The 20,283-nt window shown below is 61.0% G+C and overlaps 1 long non-coding RNA gene and 1 pseudogene across 4 annotated transcripts in view; one reads left to right on the top strand and one right to left on the bottom strand.

Moving 5' to 3' along the window:
* Positions 1 to 20,283, bottom strand: part of LOC308631379 — a 987,731-nt gene that overhangs the window by 165,018 nt on the left and 802,430 nt on the right. The gene's annotated exons all lie outside the window — the stretch shown is intronic.
* LOC308632042 (phosphatidylinositol 3,4,5-trisphosphate-dependent Rac exchanger 1 protein-like) overlaps positions 1 to 20,283 on the top strand; it is a 72,394-nt pseudogene that overhangs the window by 37,953 nt on the left and 14,158 nt on the right. The window contains exons 12-25 of the transcript in view: positions 129 to 232; positions 697 to 746; positions 2,388 to 2,463; positions 8,653 to 8,725; positions 11,403 to 11,545; positions 12,936 to 13,031; positions 13,692 to 13,840; positions 15,252 to 15,337; positions 17,107 to 17,243; positions 17,668 to 17,779; positions 18,042 to 18,229; positions 18,423 to 18,584; positions 19,167 to 19,377; positions 19,999 to 20,272. The product of the transcript in view is annotated as a phosphatidylinositol 3,4,5-trisphosphate-dependent Rac exchanger 1 protein-like (transcript). The remainder of the gene's footprint in view (positions 1 to 128; positions 233 to 696; positions 747 to 2,387; positions 2,464 to 8,652; positions 8,726 to 11,402; positions 11,546 to 12,935; positions 13,032 to 13,691; positions 13,841 to 15,251; positions 15,338 to 17,106; positions 17,244 to 17,667; positions 17,780 to 18,041; positions 18,230 to 18,422; positions 18,585 to 19,166; positions 19,378 to 19,998; positions 20,273 to 20,283) is intronic.

The raw sequence follows: 20,283 nt of genomic DNA, 5'->3' as shown, positions 1-20,283 counted from the left end.
CCTGCGCTGCAGGGGACCTGCGTTCCTCGTCTGCGCACTGGGGAAGTGGGGCCAGCCAGCCCACTGGGCACGGGTGGGGAGCGGGGGGGTGGTGCCCAGCCTCACTGGCCGCCCCTGGTTCCCTCCAGTTTCTGACAAGCACCAGTTCAAGAACGAGCAGGTGATGTACCGTTTCCGCTATGACGATGGCACATACAAGGCCCAGAGCGAGCTGGAGGATATCATGTCCAAGGCAGGTGCTCTCCACCCTGACCCATGACCTGGCATCATGTCCAGGGTTGCCACCCTCCACCCTGAGCTGACACCTGACCCATGACCCTGACCCAGCAGAGGTCATGCACAGCAGGCCTCTCTCTGTCCAGCGGCCTGTCTTCCCCTCCACTTCCCCTGCCAACCCCACCCCGACCCTGATGTCTTGTTGTGTTTCTGGCACTGGGTGTTGAACCCCGGGGCCATAACCATTGACCTCCGAGCCACATCCCAACCCCCTGTGTCTTGAGACAGGGCCTCTCTAAGTTGCTGAGGCCGGCTTTGAACCCAAGCTCTTCGTGCCTCAGCCTCCCAGTCCCCTAGGATCACAGGCGTGCGCCACGGGACAGCCCCTGCTCTGTTCTGAGGGCCATCTCTGCACTCTCCAGCAGCCTCGGGGCCCCGAACCGTGTGGCCTGATCCCAACTCCCCTCTCTCTTCTTTCAGGGTGTGAGGCTGTACTGCCGTCTCCACAGCCTCCACACCCCGGTGATCAAGTAAGTCCCCACTTCACTTCTGCCTCTTCTCAGATGTGTGGCCTGGGGCTGGCACCTTCGCCTCTCTGAGCCTCACTTTCCTTCTCTATCAAGTGGGCTAATAGCGGTACCTACCCTGGAGGTTTGTCACAGGATGGAGTGGGCGGTTGTTGGGAAGCACTGCGGTGAGGGCAGAGGGTGTCAACCCTAGAACCAGGGACTGGCTGAGTTTGAATGTGCCTGCTAGTTGCCAGCTCTGTGACCTTGGGCAGTCACTCGACACCCCCTGTACCTTGACTTTTTTCTCTGGAGTGGGGATGACAGGATGTGCCCCGGGGCCTTTGCACTTGCTCTTCCCGCTGCATGGGATGCTCTTCACCCTTCAGACGTGGTGTCTCCGCCGTGCTCTGTGCTTGTCACTTCATTTGGGGCCCTGCTGTCCAGTAGAGCTGCCTACACTGGTGGAAGTGCCCTGTGTCCGTTGTCCCATATGGGAGCACTAGTCACATGGCATTGTCAAACATGGAGATTGAGGAACGTGATCTTTAATTTGACTTAATGTTATTTTATAAGTTTTATTTTTTTTTGGATTGAATTGAAATTAAAAGGGCTGACGCTGGGCAGCGTAGGCCTGCAGCCGGGGCCATCCTGAGTGAGTGGTGGATCCAGCGCTCGCCTCTGCCTCTGCCTCTGTAAAAGGGGCACAGAGTCACTCACAGCTCTGGGGTGCCGTGGGGCTAAATTCATAGGAGGTGCCTTGAGTGGTGCTGGCTCTGTGGGCGCCATTGCCATCGAGCGATCATTCCCTATGTGAAGCTTCAGTGGTGGATGCAGGGTCCCAGGGCCACCAGACTCTTACCCCGGCTGCACATTCCTCTGCCCCATCCTTAGCTCTTGCCAGCTCTCCTGGGTCCCTGGTACCCGACCCTGGTCCCCAGTCCTGCCTCCCGGCTCCTCTGCTCTGCTGCTGCCCTGGGCCAGCCTGGGGAAGTGGCCCCGGGGCCTTCACTAGTGCACCGCGGCTGCTGGGCTCCCGGTTCTGAAGCTAGAGCAGTTCTTCAGCCAGACCCTTCCTCGGCCTCTCTGGCTGGCCTCGGAAACCGGGGGCTACCTGGAAGGCTGTGGGATGGTCCAGGCTGCCGCTGCCACAGGACTCACAGGAGAGACCCGGGGACCTCGCTGGCCACCCTGGCCCCAGAGAGGGGCTTCTGTGTCACCATAGCCGGGATCTTTGAACCTAGGACCGTCACACAGAACAGAGGGAAGGACAGGGAAAGGCTGAGTTTTCTCATGTGAGTGTCCCGGGCTCCTGGGCCTGTGCGCTGAGGCATCTCAGCCAAATGAGTCCTCTTTGAGGATGTTCCGCAGCCCCCGGCTTCCACCACAAGATGCCAGCAGCACCCACCCCGGCTCCTGATAGCCCACGGGTCCCTCGGAGGGCACAGTGCCCCGGCTGAGGTCCTCGGGCGAGAGTGAGAGAGCCCTAGAGCCTAGTGCCTGTGCCCTGGGGGAGGGGAGGCCTGGGGGGACGTCACACTGTGGCTCAGGTGTGGGGTCGGGGCTGGGCCTCTGCCTGGCCCCTGCCCTGCGTCTCGAGATCTCGGCAAGCCCAGGAGGCCCCACTGCGTCCCCTGCTCATCTGTCACCCCCCCCTCCTCGCAGAGACCGTGACTACCACCTGAAGACCTACAAGTCCGTGCTGCCCGGGAGCAAGCTGGTCGACTGGCTGCTGGCCCAGGTGAGGACCCCTGACCTGGGCGGCCAACATCTGGCTTTGCCCGAGGAGGGGGGCTTCCTGGAATGTGGAGCCTTGTGTTGTTTTATTTTTTAAAATATGTGTGTGTGTCTGTGTGTGTCTGTGTGTGTGTATATATATATATACACACACATTTAGTTGTAGTTGGACATTTATTTATTTTTATGTGGTGCTGAGGACTGAACCCAGGGCTTCGCAAATGCTAGACGACTGCTGTACTGCTGAGCCACAACCCCAGCCCCAATTTGTGTTTTTAATGGTGGCCAGGGCACATAGTGCAAGTTTACCTGCTTAACACCTTTTAAGTGTGCAGCTCCAGTGGCATTAAGTACAGGCCTGATGTCCTGCAGACATCCCCCACCCACAGAGCTGAAGCTCTACCTGTGAAGGGGCAGCCAGCCCTTTGCTGCAGCCCCGCCCCCTCCTGCAGCCCCGCCCCACCCTCCAGCCCCGCCCCACCCTCCAGCCCCACCCCACCCTCCAGCCAGGTCCTGGGCTCTGTCTCTGGAGTTGACTACTCTAGGGACCACCTGAGAATGAAATCCCAGCATACCAACCTTTTGTGACCACCTCATGTCACTTAGCACATGTCCTCAAGTTGTAGAATTTCCTGGGTTTTTAGGTCCCATAAATAATATATATACACATCTTATACCACTTGTGCTGTGTATCCAGATACCCAAGACCAGGTAATTGTAAAGAACAGAAAGTGGTTCTCACACCCTGGCACCAAACTGGAGCCTCTTGCCAGGGTCTTCCTTTCAAGAAAGCCCAAGGCCAGCAGAGGCTTAGACATCCCTCCATCAATCTTGCTGACCCTGCAGAGTTGTTTGCTCCATTGAGGTCCAGCGGTCAAGCCCGCCTGCCTGTCCTTCCTTCTTTATGGCTCCTATTAATGGTCACTTAACAGGGTTTCCTCTGGCCAGGCCCTGGCTGGGCTTTGTCCGCTATCCTACCGTGGCCTTCAACCCATTTACAGAGGGGAGGGATGGGGCCCAGAAAGGCCAGGGCCTGGTTCCAGGAGGCACAGCCTCACCACGGCAAAGACAGGATAGGGCTGGGCCCATCTCACCCCGTCCAGAACTCTGCCTGATTCTGGGAATTTTTCAGGGAGCTCACAGAATGTTCATTCATGGTCTGAGAAAAGATGGGACCCTGCAACATGATAATGGACGAAGGTCCAGTTAAACTGCCAGAGCTGGGCCTGGTGGTGCAGACCCATCACACCTGTGACTGAGGAGGCTGAGGCACGGGGATCACAGATTGAGGCCAGTCTTAACAATTCAGTGAAACCATCAGCAACTTAGTCAGACCCTGTCTCAAAATAAAAAAATAAAAAAGGACTGGGCTTGGGGCTCAGTGGAGAGCCCCTGGGTTCAATCCTCAGTACTAAAACCAAGCCAAACCAAACCATGAAACCAGCTGCAGAGCAGAGCTGTAAGCCAGCCTGAGTAATTGTTAAATTTAGTGTTCATAAAAAGTTCCTTCCATTCAAAAACCACAGTTTTGCTGGCTGGATTTTCTCACACTGAGCAAATGACTGATGACTGCTGTGGAGACTCAATTTATATGTTTCTCGGCACCAAGTAACTTCAAAAGTGGGTTTAGAAAAGTGCTTCACAAAAAATCAGGCTAACAGAATGTCCTTAGTGTGAGCTGTGGGTGTTTCAGTGTTTGCTGTAACAGTGGGACCGAGAAATCGGAGGGGTTGCAAGACCCTGGCCTTGGGCTCAGACTTGCTGTCTAGAAGCGCAGGGCCTCTAACCCCCCACTGCACTGCCCCCTGGGGACTCTGTGCAGTCAGCCCAGAGGCATGCCAGGCAGACCCGGTTCACATCCTGGCTCTGCTACTTCCTGGCTGCGTCACCTCGGGCGGGCCGCTGGTTACCGTATCTGTGCCTCAGGTTGCCCACCTGTAAAAAACGCAGCCTGGTGGGAGTCACTGCTTGGCGAGTGTAGCTCTTAGTGCAGTCCTCGCCTCCTGCGGAGGACCCGAGGCGGGCCCAAGTTCTGTCAGCGAAGAAGGCTAAAGAAACCACAGGGGGATTCGCGGGCATGGGACAGTGAGACCAAGAGACAGCAGTGGGGACGTCTGCAGAGTTGGCCTCACAGCTGTGCGGCAGGCAGGTGAGCCTCAGGCAGGTGTGTGGCTGCCAGGTGAGCCCACGGGCAGGTGAGCCACAGGCAGGTGAGCCACAGGCAGGTATGCAACAGGCGGGTGAGCCTCAGGCAGGTGTGCAGCAGGCAGGTGTGCGGCAGGCAGGTGAGCCTTGGGCAGGTGTGCAGCAGGCAGGTAAGCCTTGGGCAGGCGAGCCACGGGCAGGTGTGCAGCAGGCGGGTGAGCCTTGGGCAGGTGAGCCACGGACAGGTGTGCAGCAGGTAGTTGAGCCTCGGGCAGCTGTGCCTCGGGCAGGTGATGGCAGGTGAGCTGCCACGTGGGTGCCTGCTTTGTAGTTCAGGTGCTTTGGCTGCAGCCCAGACAGCCCTGGCTTTGGGGCTCTGAGCTTCCCGGGCCTCGCTGCTATGGACTCTGTGGCCTCATGTTTCCCAGACTCCACTTGTGCCAGGGGACAGCCTGCTGGTGTCACAGGGAAAAGTAGATGTTTCCCCAAAGGCTGGGGGTGGGGCAGGTCTGAGGAGTGTTTGGAACCAACAAGACAGGATATGACATCAAAGGCCCATCCCCACCTGGAACCTCAGCAGGAGCAACAGAGAACATGTAAGAGTGGCTCAAGGGGGCTTCCCCTCCCTCTGGACATCTCCTTATTTCTAACTTGTAGGTTATTCTGCTCCTTAGGACAAAATGTCAGTTGAATGCCTACTGAATCAGTTAGAAATGCTTTTGTCTTCTCATAGTAGGAACTGGACTTAATACAGTAAAGACATTTTCTCTTATATAACTAAATGTTCAGAGTTCACGGTCCTAGAACCCAGCAATGCTATTTGCACCCAGAAATGCACCTTTCTGTTTGGTTCTCTTAGCTTCTTGCTAGTTGCCTCACAATCACAAATGGCTGCCACACCTCCAGGTATCTCATTTATAATGAACTATGGCCCAAAGCCAGCAGCAGTTCAGTTTGAAAGTGCTTTTTCAATTTTCACATTAGGGAGAAAACTTCTCACAGTTGTCCCTTGACCCACCGTCTTCTGCTTAGTTCTCATTGGCCAGACGGTCCCCTAAACCGGTTTGTGGGTAAATGGACAGGAATTTCTGAGAGAAGCTGGGATTGCTCAGGATTCCTCCCTTGATGCTCACGAGGGGCTCTGGACTCACTACCCAGGCAGGGAGTCTTTTAGTTCTGAGGGTAAGGGTCAGTTCTGACCTGCTCTCCTCCTAGTTCATTTAACCCTCAGAATGGCCTGGGGAAGGTACAGCCCTGATCCGTTTTACTGATGAGGAACTGAGGCTGGGGTTCCCCAACTTGCCTCTGGGCACCAGTCGTAGGACACTGTAGAGGCTGGGGCTGTGGTGCCTCGCGGTCAGCTGTAAAGATGCCCTGTATTGATGGTGGCCCTGGTCATGTGTGCGTGGACCACTCCAGCGTGCAGACCTTGGCGAGGATGGGCAGAAACACGGGTGAGGCACTGCAGCTCAGAGAGGTCAGCTGACCACCGCGGTCACAGTGGGCAGCACAGAGCTCACGCTCTCCCCTCTCCCTGCTGCCCAGGCTCCTAGATGCCCAGGGGACAGGGTTGGTGGGCTGGGGCTGGGGCTGGAGCGAGTGGGACCAGGCCACGGAGCCAGGCTCAGAGGGCATGAGTGTGCCGACGTCCATGTGGCTTGGCAGGACCTTGCCTGCCTGCTCTGCCAACTCCCTTCCCAGGCAGATGGCAGGCGCCGACTGCAGCTGGGCTCAGCATGGGCAGCGAGGGCTAGTGCAGGAGAGGCAGAGGCCAGGAGTGAGGGTGACAGCTGAACAGGGACAGAGTCCTGGGCCGCCGACCACCCTGAACCTCAGTTTCCCCAGCCATGACCTGGTGGTGGGGAGAGCCAGCCTGCCATGCCTCAGTTTCCCCTGTCAGGCAGCTCAGGTGTGGTGGTTGCTTCTGGCTTGACCGCCCAGACTGGCACATGCTCGGCACGAGAGACCTGCGCGGGCCTTCAGACTCATGCAGAGGGCCTTTCCCACTGCCCCACGGCCTTGCATCACCTCTGCTGCCTCCAACCCAGCGGGACCCCTGGAACCCATTTCATCCCCCAGAGCTCTGGGGTGTGGCGGGATGATCCCCCTGTTTCAGGGGCACAGAACCCTGCAGAGCGGCCTCAAGGTCAGCTTCCCGGCCCTCCACTCCCCTCCCCGCTTCCTTCCATGTTTTATGTCCCATCAGGGCTAGGCTTGGGCTTCCATGTGAGGCCATGTGAGTGCACAGGCCAGTGCCAGGGCCCTGCCCACACGGTGCGAATTCTACTGGGAGACAGACCTTAAACAGAACAGGCCTCAGCACCGGTCACCTGCTCTGAGTCCTTCCCCTAACCACCCTACAGTAGCCCCCAGTGTGCTGGGCAGTGAGAGGGACGGATGGTGTTTCTGGGGAGGACTTGTGGGGGAGGGCTTGGGGACTACTTTTGGGATAGTTAGGGGAGGACTCAGAGCAGGTGACCGAGTGCTGAGGCCTGAAAAGCCCAGGGCGGCACCCTAGGTGGAGGAAAGAGCAGGTGCAAAGGCCCCAGGGGAGTGGCGTGCGCAGCAGGGCAGGAGCCCGAGGGTGAGCCGTGAGTGGGCAGGATGGGGCTGAGGACCCCAATGAGATACATGGCCTCTGAGCCTGGTTAGCTTGTGCCTCTCCCCACAGGGGACAAAATGCCCCCAGTGGTGATTGCCAACCCAGGATGACAGGTTTGCTCTCAGGTGATGAATCCAGGACCTGTCACTCTAACCTGTGTCTGCCCTGCTGTGGTGAGGGACCTCGCTGGTCACCTGCCCCAGGTCCCTCAGAGTGGGGAGCCCAGGCTGCCCAGAAGTCAGGTGGATGCCAGATGCTGCCCCGCCTGCCTGGCTGTTGAGCTGGGCCTGCGCCACCTGGACCCTGGATGTCCCTCCTGCCATCCTGGCAGCTGGGGGTGGCTGCCTGGGCTGCAGCCCCTTGGGGCCCTCCCTCAGCTGGGCCTGAGCTCACTGGCTCTCTAGCACTGTCTGGCTGGGTCAGTAAACCCAAGGCCAGAGCTGCCCCCACCTGCTCAGGGCCTGGCCTGTGCTCAGCAGCAGCCACCTCTGATAGAGCAGCGGTGTCCCTTGAACCTGGGAAAATGCCCTCCTCACCCCAGGCTGCTGGCAGGGAGGGCCGCAGAACCCTCTGCCGCTCCTTGGCCAGTTGTTGGGGAGGGAGGCGGCTGGAGGGCCTCTTGCCAGTGACCCCCTCCCCAGCTCCTTTCTCAGTCCACAGACTTCAGGACTGCAGCCTTGTCCCCAGGGGGACACAGCAAGGCTCCAGGCCCCTGCCCCCGCCTGGCTGCTCCCCTGGCTGCCCTGCTCCTCCTGGTTTCTCCTTCCTACCTCTGGGCCTTTGTCCTGCTGTCCTCTGCCCAAGTCCCCCGCTGCCCTTCCACTCTCTCTCCGCCACTGTATTGAGATTATCTGGGTTGCAGGCAACAGAAATGATGTTGGATAATTTAGCGGGGGTGGTGGTGGCAGGGGACAGGGCTCCCTGGGGGGAGGTGGGGCAGACCTGGGAGCCAGGCGCCAGGGAAGTCTGAGGAGGGGGAGCCCCGGGGACCACCTCAGGGGCCGCTGCTGGGAAGAAGCACACACCTGCCTCCTGTCCTGCCTCCACCCCTCAGGTGTCCCGCACCTGGGCAGGGAGGTTCCTGTGGCCCCGCAGGATGGTGACTCCTTGTCTGGCCCTGGGGTGGGGGTGTGTCCTGAGCACGGTCCTGCTCAGGACGTCTGCCAGGGAGGGTCGGCTGGGACAGAACCCTACAGTGCCCTGCGCACTGGCCTGTCCTCTCCAGGCTTCCGGGGGGAGACGGGTCGCCCAGGTGGCCCTGAGAACCACATCCCCTGGTTCTGATGGTGTCAGTTGGCAAGTTTTCAGTTGCAGGGACAAAGCCTCAAGTGGAAGGGGACTTAGAGGAGCAGCGTGGATGAGGAGGTGTGGGCGGTGGCTCTGGCGGGATGTGGCTCAGAGTTGCCAGCTCACCTAAGGCCACTGTGCCCCTCTGTTCCATGCCAGGGAGACTGCCAGACGCGAGAGGAGGCCGTGGTACTCGGCGTGGGCCTGTGCAACAACGGCTTCATGCACCACGGTAACCCTTCCCCGGCCTCTGCCCAGCCCTCCCTGCCCGCCTCGCCCATCACTCAGAGCGCGACTCCTGCTGCCCGCCAGCCCCTTGCGCCGTTCCGGGGGCCCATGTCAAGGCGGCCTTCCTGCCTGTGGCTGAGCCCACGTGGCCTTCCAGACTCATGGTTCTGCTCTTCTCCAGCTGGTGCCTGTTGTGTCCCAGGCTCGGTGCTAGATCCTGGGGACAGCAACGAGCAGAACAGGTCCCAGTCGTTTCTGTGTGTGTCCCAATCAGAAAGATCACATCTTCTGGATCGTTCCAGGTGGTGCAAATGAGGAGGCCTTGGACTCTCACTCTGAGCAAGGCAGGAGTCTCCAGAGGTTCTGAGCAGGAGGGACGTGGTGACTTGGGTTTCTTCTAGACCCTTCTGGCTTCAGTCTGTGGGGCGGGGCAGGGGCCTGGTGGAGGTCCAGGGCAGGGCCACGTGGCTAGGGCCAGGCGGTGGCACAGAGGTGGGAGAGTGTTGGGTCAGGAGACCCTAGGCCTCGGGCCCTCGGCCGGGTCCTCCCCAGCTGCTGCTCTTCTGATGAACTCAGCTTGGAACTTTCTCTTGAAGGGCCAGGTGGCAAGTGCTCTCAGCTCTGCGGGCCACAGGGTCCCTGTCACAGCCACTCTCTGCCCTTGTAACACAGAAGCAGCTACACACAGCACTGAACCAGCTGGGCATGGCCATGTGCCGTCAGACTTTATTTAGGGAACCAGGGGCGGCCACCGTGTTCCAGCCCCAAGGCCTGCCTTCTGGCTGGTGGGCGGGGCGGGACCTGCCTCTGGGGGGCTCCCCGCTGGGCCTCAGTTCCCCAGCTTTCCAGGGAGGCCTTGCCATCTGCCATGGTTTATGGGGTCCGGGCTGCTTCCTGCTGTTCGTTTCCCCCGTGAGGCTAGGTCACCCATCTGCCCTGGCTCAGTGTGCCCAGAAGCTGCCCTTGTGCCCCTGGGGCCTCCCAACAGCTCTGCTCGCCCACCAGCCGGCTGGGCCGGACCACTTGTTTGTGGGTGAGGGTAATTAGGGGTCCACCCCCGCTGCTATTCCAGGAAGGCTGCTGGGAGAGGACATTCCGCAGGGGGGTCCCAGCAGTTTGGACGCTCTGGAGGGTGGGAAATTGCAGGGTGCGGCCCTTTTCTCCTGTCCCTGCCACGACCTCAAAAATAGGCTAAAATAGGAAAAAGAGCCCAAGCCCAGGATTGCGGCCTTGGCCAAGTGCAGGGCAGGCACAGAGTGGGGCTGGCGGGACCTCCTGCAGTGGAGCTGAGCTGTCCCAGAGAAGTACCCCCAGGCTGGACCCCTCTCATGCCAATACAGGCTGTCTGCTCTTTTCCCTGTGGATGAGCTGGACGTGCATGTGGTCAGGGTCAGCAAGGGTCCAAGCAGGGGACCTGACTCCAGGTCTGTGTGGCTCATAGAGCCTGGCCAGCGGCCTCCACAGAGAGGTGTAAGTTGGGCCTCACCTGGGGATTCCCTGCCTTTTCGGGACACGCCAGCAGGACACAGCACTGCGTTCTCCTCCCACTCCCGGAATTTTCTAGCTTTGTGTTTACAGTAGAGGCCAAGCCAGCCCGCCCTCCTGGCTCCCCACTCTGGGGGAAGTAGCAATTTGTGTGTCTGTTTTCTCCAAAGAGGTGATATGGTGGCCAGACAGGTAGGGTCCTGGCGAAGTGTCCTGGGGACTAGGAAGAGGAAACACTTCCTTTGTCTTCTGTTCCGCCACCAGATCCCCCGTCTTTAGGGGTGCGTCTAGGCAGCTGGTTCTCCTGGCCGCAGGGACCCGCTAACCTTAGGCAGCTGGCTACCTGAACCTCACAGGCCGGATTCCCCTGGCTTATTTCACCCAGCCCTCGCTGACAGGCCCGGGGGGCAGCACAGGGAAAGGAGGGGCCTGCGTGGGGCCCCAGTGCGGCTGCTGACCCTGACCTGGACGGATTTGTCTATCGGCCTGGGCGTTGGTCTTTCCACCTGTGGAAGGGCTGCAACAGCCTTTCCATCTGCTCAAGGGGTAGACGAGCTAAGCACAGCCACAGAGGCCTGGCCCGGAGGTGCCTGGTGACCCTAAGCCATGGCCTCGGGCTGCATCTGGTTTCTTGTGTGCATTTTCCTGGCTCATCCTGGTACAGGGGTCAGCACTTTTTTCTGTAAAGAGTCAGATAGTGGGAATTTAGGCCCTGTGTGCCTTGTGACCTGTCACACCTGTCCAACCTTGGCATTGTGGCTGGAGAGCTGCCAGCTGCAGACAGTGTTGGGGCTCTTTCCAGTAAAACTTTATTTGTAGGAACAGGTAGTGGGCCAGACGTGGGTCCTGGAGCCTCAGTTTGCCGACCCCCTTGGTTTGTGTCCGTACCTGCCTTAGCCCCGAGGTAGCGTGCGTGTGCTTGGCCGACTGTGGCTTTACTGTTCACAAGCAGGTCTTCCACCCCCAGGAGTCCTGGTGTGTGGTGTGAGGTAGGGGTCTGGCTTACTCTTTCCCGAGTCAGCGTCCCATCTGCAGAGGGCTCCGCAGTCCTTTACGCCCGTCACACCCTGAGCAGCCAGGGGGTTTGGGACACACCAAACCTGTGTGGGGCTAGCCCAGCCCTTGGCTGCCAGGTGGCAAGTGTGGCTGACGTGTGGCTGTGAGTCTGACCGTGGCTTGTGTGTCTGGGTCTGCAGTGCTGGAGAAGAGCGAGTTCAAGGACGAGTCCCAGTACTTCCGCTTCCACGCCGACGAGGAGATGGAGGGGACCAACAGCAAGAACAGACAGCTTCGCAATGACTTCAAGCTGGTGGAGAACATCCTGGCCAAGCGGCTGCTGGTAGGAGCAGGCTGGGCCCAGGCACCGTCCTTCCCAGGCCTCCTGTGGGATTGGAGGTGGCCGGAGGCCAGGTCACTGCATGGCCCAGGCGCCCTCCTCACACAGGTCCGGGGTGCTGGGTGCCCTCCCTGAGTTCCAGCTCCACTTGTCTTCCCGGCTGCTGCAGCCTGGCGCTGTGCCCGGGGACGGCCTCCCAAAGCCACTTCCCTGCCCCCCAGAGCCTGGGTCTCAGACTGGCGCCTACCTGTGTTCGGTGGCTGTCGATAGCTCTGCAATTCAGGGAGGTCTCACAGCTTTGCAGGAAGTTGACCCGCCTAGCCCCCCAAATCATGTTTCTCTGTCCACCAGTGAGCACCAGCCCCTCCAGATGCGTGGTCCCAGCGGGTGGTGGACAGGGGCTCAGAGCGGGTCGCTCACCCTGCCCAGGTCAGAGCCGGAGTTGGCCTGGTGTGGAGACACTCAGTGCCTTCTGTGGGTTCCATTTCTCCTTCCTCTCCGGGGCTCCTGTCACACCCAGGGTGGGCTGCAAGTGCTCAGCGTGGCCTAGGGGACTCTGCCTCTCCCCTCCACCTCCGGTGCTGTCCTCGCCCGGCCCCAGCCACCTGAGCCCTTTCCTTCCCCTTCAGTGCCTCAGGGCCGTGGCCCGCTGGCTGCTGCCTGGGGTCCTTCCCCACTCCCATGTCCAGCCCTCAGCTCCAGTGTGGCCCTCAGCCACCCAGGGCAGGCCCCGGCCCTTAGCTGCTTTCCTGTAGTTCAAGCTGCTCACAGCCCTGCACTGCGGTCTGCGGTTGATCCTGGGCTGGCCCTCCCCTGCGGTCAGCTGCAGAGGGGGACTGTCCAGTCCATCTTGCTGGGGAGCGTGTCTGCCGTACCCACGGAGCGCTTGGCGTGTCTGACCGGCGCGGCTCCCTGGATGTTATTGCATGGCTGCGCCCATTTCCCTGTGTCCCCAGGAGCCCCAGCACCTGCTTCCAGCAGTAGAGGGCTGCTGCTCCTTGAGCTGCTTTTCCACTCCCACAGTCATGGGGCTGGGTGTCTTGGGTCTGCTTTATTCATTAAGTCATTTATTGAGCACCTATGGTATGCCAGTGGATGGGGAGACAGCGTGTAGAGAGGGGACTGTCCCTGGGTTTGCAGGAGGAAGGGGTGACAGATTGAACACACACCAGGCTCTGGCGGGAGCCAGGTGGTGCCCTCACCTCAGGTGCCTACTGTGTGCAGGTGGGGCTTGTATTTGGCCTGGTCTGGCTGCTGTGCTGCAGGCCCCTCATCTGCACCCCACCCTGGTGGCCCTGGGGCATGAGGAGACAGCAGGATCCCAGTCCTGTGGGCATCAGGGTGGGGTGCCCTGGGCACCTCCTGCCTGACCGGGTCTGCTTCGGGCCCCCAGATCCTGCCCCAGGAGGAGGACTACGGCTTCGACATCGAGGAGGAGAAGAACAAGGCCGTGGTGGTGAAGTCGGTCCAGAGGGGCTCGCTGGCCGAGGTGAGGCCCAGGGCTGCTCTGGCAGGGGCTTGTGCAGGTGGGAGGGCAGCTCAGCAGGTCTGGGGACGAGGGCTGGTGCTCTGTCTTGTCCATATGGGGAAACTGGGCCCAGGACCCCTGCAGGTACTAGGGAGCCAGACGCCCTGGCCGCTCGGCCCTGTCCTGGTGCGGCCCACCAGCGCCCCCTGCTGGCGCTGTGTGGAGGCCCAGGACACACTCAAGTTCTGAATCAGTTTTGGAATGAGCTGCGAAGATAAAAAACCTAAATATTGGTGGCTCGAGCAGGAGGAGCTCATTGTCCCCTGGGCATGGTCTGGAGGAGAAGGAATGGGAGGGGATCTGAGCCCCAGACTCGCAGCTTCTCCTGGGTGGGGAGGTGGGGCTGCAGCTGCCAGGCCAGGCAGCCCAGGCTCCCAAAGCCCTTTGTGAGGGGCAGTCACGAGGTGGCCACCCTGTTAGACCCCCTGCTCCACCCAGCCGGGCAGGCCACCTGTGGCCCCTGTAGCTGGGTCCAGACCCAGGCCCCGCGCCCTGCAGGGCTTCCCTGGGGGAGCCGCCTTGGCCCGCTGGGCTGTCCCTGTCCTTGAGGAACACAGGGAGGGCCCTTCACTGTGGATGGCAGTGTTTGCACTCACACGCCTGTCCTCTGCTGCCCCCAAGATGGCCGGCCTGCAGGTGGGCAGGAGGATCTACTCCATCAACGAGGACCTGGTGTTCCTGCGGCCCTTCTCAGAGGTGGAGTCCCTCCTCAACCAGTGCTTCTGCTCCCGCCGCCCCCTGCGCCTCCTGGTGGCCACCAAGGCCAAAGAGTGAGTGACCCCGGGCCTGGTGCCCAGCCTGATGGCATGCTGAGGAGGGACCAGTGCTGGGGCTGGTGGGGTGGGAGCTCTGTGGCCTGGGGGGTGGCCGTCACTGAAGCCACCATGGGATACGCTGCCCCTGCTCTTCAGTAGCCTCGGCTGGGCCGAGGGGCGTGGGCCTGGCATGTGGCCCTGTCAGCATGGACGCAGCTCCTGCCCTTCATGGGCCCCTGGTCAAGTGGGGGACAGAGCAGGGGACAGAAGTACACTGGTCGGGGCGTGAGATACGTCCCCAGCTGGGGCAGCGAGTGAGCCATGGAGACGCACAGAGCTGGCCTTAGACTGTGATAAGGTGGGCAGAGAGGTCACCAGGGCTCCTCATGGGGACTTCTGGGGGAGCAGGGCTCCAGGCAGAGGAAGCAGCGGTGCCTGGGCCTGTGGTGGGGCCGTCTCTGGCAGCTGTGAGGCCCAGCACGAGGGGTGCGGACGGGTGGGGGAGGCCAGCGGGACAGGGCGGCCAGGCCTGTGGGGCCCTGCACCACGATGAGCCCTATGGAGAGCTGCTGGAGGTTCCGACGGGTGCGGGGGCTACAGGGGGAGAGGGAAGGGCGGCGGGACAGATGAGGTACAGGGGAGAGTTGTCCATGGAAAAGTCATGCTGGGTGTCTACGCCTCTCTTTTATTTGAGGCCAGCGCTCTGTTGCCAGGAGGGGGGCGTTCTGATGTGACAGTTTCAGTAAAAGGCCAGCTCGTTCAGGGAGATCTGAGCACGGTTTGGCCCGTGCAGGTGGCGGAGCTGGCCAAAGGGGAGCCAGCCGTCTGCTTGACTTCCGGAAGCACCTGGGGTTTGGAACAGGCTTAGGGGATGGCTTTATCTGGCACAAGAGGGGACGTGCCAGAACAGGAGGGACAAAGGCAGGCCTGGGGACATAGCCTGGGTGGGCGTGTCCAGGACAAAGGACGCCTGCTGCCCACCCTAGCAGGTGTGGCCCCTCTCTGCTGTGGTCGAGAACGGGCCCCAGCGTGTCTGACACTCGGGCTTTCCAACCCCTCTCTAGGGGACTGGTGGGTGTTTTGGGGGGACAACACCAAGGTGTGCTGGGCCACTTCTCACCCTGCTGTCTACGATAATTGAGTCAATGTCCACGGGGGTGCTGGCCTGGCCTCCAGGGCTCCTGGGTGTGGGGGCAGTGCAGGCAGGCCTGTGGAACTTCGGGGCTCTTGGCCACTGAGGATTGGTGGCGTGCACTCTGGATAACTGGCATGTCCCCTCATGTGGGACTGGGCTGCCTGGTGCTGCTCTTGTTTTGGGCTGAGTTTCCCAGAAGCCTTAGAGGCAGGGGCTCCCCCAGGTGGCCCCAGGTTATGGGGAAGGATGCTGCTTTCCTATGGCCTTACCCTGTCACTGTGCCTGCGGCAGGACCATCAAAGTCCCCGACCACCCAGAGGCCCTGTGCTTCCAGATCCGAGGAGCCGCCCCGCCCTATGTCTTCGCCGTGGGGAGAGGTGAGCAGGAGCCTGGCTGACCAGCAGCAGCTCTGGGCTGGGGCTGTCTGTGTCCCCGGAGTTCAGAGTCGTGGGGACCCGTGCACCCAGCTCTGCCGACCCGGGTGCCATTGGCATTTTTCTCCCTTCCTGAAGCTAAGACTTGGGAACACTAAGCACACGTGGGCGGACCAGCCTGAGAGACACCAGGGAGCCCTGGGGACCACGGCAAGGTGACGGGCGCTGTTCGTCCCTGAAGTGGCAGCGCTCTCCAGGCTCGGCCTTGCGGGGCAGGGACTGGCCCTGGAGCCAGACTGGGCGTGTCAGGAGAAGTCAGGGTCCCACAGAGCCATGCCGCAGCCCCAGGGCCACCAGCTGGAGGCCTCTGCTCTCTGCAGCGCCTTGTCCTGGAGAGGAGACGGGCAGGTCTGCAGGACTGGGCCCAGCATTGTATCTCAGGGCTTCCTTCTAAACTCTAAAGGTCACTTTTGAGGTCAGAGTTATACCTCTAATATCTGTTCACTGAGAAAGTGAACAGAGGGCTCCCGAGAAACGGAGAGCATTTTAGAGTGAGCTTGTGATTTATCTTTGAAGCAGTGATCTGTGACTGCGGGTGACTTGCCTCCTTCTCCAGAGGACATCTGGCAGGACTGGAGATGTTTTCAGTGGTCACAACTGGGGAGGATGTGCCATTAGCCTCTAGGGCAGACCGGAATGCAGCTGTCACCCCGTAGTGCCCAGGGTGGCCCTACAGAGCCGAGCTCCCTGGCCCAGGTGGTGGGAGTACAGGGGAGAAGCCCTGCCCTGGAGCAGCCGCAGTGTATAGTGATCAGTGTGCCAGCAGCTCTCCGTTACTATAACAAAATACTCAAGACTGTCACCCTACATGGAGGAAAGGTTGGCTGGGCATGGTGGCACATGCCTATAATCCCAGCAACTCAGGAGGCTGGGGCAGGAGGATCCCAAACTTAAGGCTAGCAACTTGGTGAGACCTTGTCTCAAAACAGGCCTGGGGCTACCCCCTTGGCCCGGCTCTTCGTGTTTCCTCCACCTCTGAGAAAGCACCCAGCTGGGTCCAGGCCTTTGGGGACATTCCAGGTCTACACCGTAGCAGTGGGTGAACCAGCCAAGCCCAGCAAGGCTGCCATGTTCCCGAGCCCTTGCCCAGACCCGGGCTCGGTGCTGGATGCCTCCTGTGCCAATTCCCTGGTCTCTCAGGAACCTTGTGAGTGGCTTGATCCTCGTCCCCTCTTAGCAGTGAGGACCCTGAGCCCAGCAGGTGGAGGAGTCCTGAATGATGGTTCCGTGGACAGCAGGGTGTGCCCTTGTCACCTGCCCACACAGGCAGAATCTCAGTCTTTGTCTGCAAGTCACATTGTCCCCAAGGCCCCAGGGGATGTGGGAGGAAGGTGCACCTGGCAACTGGTAGCGCCAGCTCGAGGCCCGGCTTCTGGCCAGGTGGCCTCGAGGCTGCCGATCCTCCTGAGCCTCTGCTCCCCTGGCCACACGGGCTGACCCTGGTGCAGGACCACGGGTTGTGCAGGGCAATGAGGGAGACGAAGCTCTCGAGTGACCTGAGCCTGGATTCAGACCCAGCTCCTCTGTGTGTGGCCTTGGCTAGCTGTCCCCTCTGAGTCTGTCTCTTCTGTGAAGTGGGGTGCCAGGTCCCACTCTGTGCACTCAGGGGCCACTGCTGGCTCCAGGGGGAGGTGTGGCCAGGTGCCTCTGGTGGCCTGCCTTGCCTGCTGCACCCCGCCGCCCTGGCCCTGCCTCAAGCGCTCCTCCCCCAGGCTCCGAGGCCATGGCTGCTGGACTGTGTGCCGGCCAGTGTGTCCTGAAGGTCAACGGCAACAACGTGGCCAGCGAGGGTGCCCAGGAGGTCCTGGAGCACTTCCAGGCGTTCCGGAGTCGTGGAGAGGAGGTGCTGGTGAGCGGCCGGGGCTGGTGCCCCCCCCCCGGGGAGACGTGTGGGCAGCACAGGGGGCTCTGCCCAGGGCACCAGAGGACTGGCCCCACCCCCCACCTGGGTCCCCAGCTCTGGGATACGGACAGGGGCTCTAGGCAGGGTGGCATCGTCCACCCCCTCTGCTGTCTGTCTGGGTGTCCACAGCCAGACTGTGACTTGGCCTGGGGACTCGGGTGCTGGCACTTTTCAAGGCTCCCTCCCCTGGCAGTGGTGGGGCGGGCGCCATCCAGGCTGAGGGCAGGGCGTTCCCGGGGGCCTTGGGAGCTCCAGGGACATCTGGAGGCTCCTTTAGGGCAGTGTCCCTAACCGGCCCAGAGCTGAGCGGGTGGCCCCTTGGCCCCGTCCCCTCCTCCCTGGCCGTCCCTCTCACAGCAGCTCCTCCCAGGGCCTCTACCACTGGATCTACCACACCCAAGAGGACGCCCAGGAGGCGTGAGCCGGCCAGGAGACCCCCGGAGAGGACCTGGGGGCCCTGGAGGACGACCAGCCAGACTCTGGTAGGGGGAGGCAGGGTCGCGACAGGGACAGGGCGGAGTCCTGTTCTGTGCCAGTGTCCTGCCCACCTGTGGGACTGGGTGTGGGGGGCAGGTGGGCAGGCTCTTCCAGGGCGGGGTGGACGGCAGCAGGCAGCAGAGGCAGCCAGCGCCGTGGAACGGGCTCCGGCCGCCCTCGAGTTGAGGCTCCCGTTGCATGCCGGTGCCAGGGCTTGGCTGCGTGGCGCGGCGCCCTCCTCAGTGTCGCCTGCCCCCTGGCTTCCAGCCTGGCCCCTGCTGTCCCTGGGCCCACAGCTGAGTCTGCGCGAGGACGGGCCGGTGGTCAGCCTGACGGTGGACACCGTGAGCCTGGAGCACGGCGTGGTGTACGAGTACGTGAGCACGGCTGGCGTCAAGTGCCACGTGCTGGAGAGGATCGTGGAGCCCCGCGGCTGCTTCGGCCTCGCCGCCAACGTGCTGGGCAGGGGCCCTCTTGGAGCCCGAGGTCCAGTCCCTGTCCCTGCACCTGGCGGCCATGGGCCGAGGAGGCGACTTGTCCCTTAGCCTGAGTCTGCAGCATGGCCGCAGTGGACCTGACCTGGGGTGCTGGTAGAGCCTGGACCCTCCCGGCTCAGTGGGTGCTCAGTGGCCACTGCTGTTTCTGCAGGTCCTGGAGGCCTTCGCTGCAGAGGACAGCGCCTTTGTGCAGAACTGCGGACGGCTCATGGCCAGGAGCAGCGCCATCGTGACCATGCCCCACTTCGAGTTCCGCAACATCTGTGACACCAAGCTGGAGAGCACCGGCCGGAGGATCGCCTGCTACCAGAAGGTAGCTGCGCCCCAGAGGTCTCCACCGCTGGCTGCCAGGCGTGGGACCTCACCTGGGGTATTTTTTTTGTCAGTGTCAAACTCCAGTCCAACTTTGCTTAAACAGGAAATTTTATGGGTTTCTGTCACTGAAGAGTACAGAGGTGAACTTCAGGCATGGTTGTATCCAGGCTCTCAATCGGATATGACACTATTGCAGGAGTACGGCCACTCTCTGTCCCTCGGTTTTGTTCCCCACGTGGCTTCACACTCGGGCCGTGAGGTGGTGGCCCTCATAGCTCTGGCCTTAGCGCTATCAGAGGGAGCTCTTGCTGGCCCTGTCCTAGTCCCTGTTGGGGGGAAGGCAGCCCTGCCTGAACCTCAGAACTGAGCCAGGAGAGACGGTTCCTTGAGGCCAGCTTAGGTGCAGCAGCTGACGTGGAGAAGTGGGTGCAACTAAGTCCTGAGGCCTCCACGCCCCGGCCTCTGCCTGGCCCAGGAGGGACAGTGTGGGGGCAGTGCTTCCCATTCGGAGGCCCTGCTTCCTAGGGGTAGCCCAGAATCCCCGGTCCCCGCTCACGGTCCGTGCCCCCTCTGTTCTCAGTTTGCAGCTCAGCTGAGGAGCCGGGTCAGCCCCGCCTTCAAGCAGGCAGCCCTAGAGCCCCACCCCCTGTGCGGCCTGGACTTCTGTCCCACCAACTGCCACGTCAACCTCATGGAGGTGTCCTACCCCAAGACCACCCCCTCGGTGGGCAGGTCCTTCAGCATTCGCTTCGGACGCAAGCCCTCCCTCATCGGCCTTGACCCTGAGCAAGGTACCTGCTTGTGTCTGTTAGAGGTGGTGCTTAGACTCACACTCTGGTACCTCAACAGAACCGTGTCTGGGGGCCGACAGTCCAGGCTAGAATGGTGGCTCCGTGGTCATTAGGAGTCCAGGCCCTTCTATCTTTCTGCGTCACCATCTCTAGAAGGGGTCTCTAACTTTCAGGGTGCCTCATGGTGGAGTATGGCTGCTGGTGTGCCAGCCACCATGTCTGCATTTCCAGACAGGAAAAGCTAACCGTGGTTAAAGGTGTATTAGCATCAAACTGAAACTGTCTTCTTGAGGTAACTTAGTGGATCAAGATTCTGAAAAGGGCAGTCGGACGCTGTGGTGTGCACCTGAAACTGAGGCAAAGGATCACAGAGTTTGAGTACAGCATTGGAACTTAGTGAGACCCTGTCCCGAAATTAAAAAAAAAAAAAAAATTAAAAAGGCTGAGGTAGAACTCAGTGGTAGAGCATTTGCCTGGCCTGCACGAGGCACTCAGTTCCATCCCTGGTACCGCCAAAAAAAGGAAAAGAAAAAGAAAGTTCTGGCAGGGAAGTTCCCTCTCCCGGAGTTCTGGGAGTGGGTCTGCTTTCGCTGACCTCCCGCCTGCCCTCCTCCCCCGCAGGCCACCTGAACCCCATGTCCTACACCCAGCACTGCATCACCACTATGGCTGCCCCGTCCTGGAAGTGCCTGCCTGCTGTGGACGGGGACCCCAACGGCCAGGCTCTCAAAGACAGCCTCGGGCCCCCCAGCGGGGCCCTGGGCCAGGAGGACCGGGGCCTGAGCTTCCTGCTGAAGCAGGAGGACCGTGAGGTGCAGGACGCCTACCTGCAGCTCTTCACCAAGCTGGATGTGGCCCTCAAGGAGATGAAGCAGTACGTCACCCAGATCAACAGGTGAGCCGAGG

The sequence above is a fragment of the Spermophilus citellus genome (genome assembly GCF_964194105.1).
Source record: "Spermophilus citellus genome assembly, chromosome: 12".
NCBI lineage: Eukaryota > Metazoa > Chordata > Mammalia > Rodentia > Sciuridae > Spermophilus > Spermophilus citellus.
Note: the sequence above shows the minus strand (reverse complement) of the source record. Positions and strands in the feature narration are given on the sequence as shown.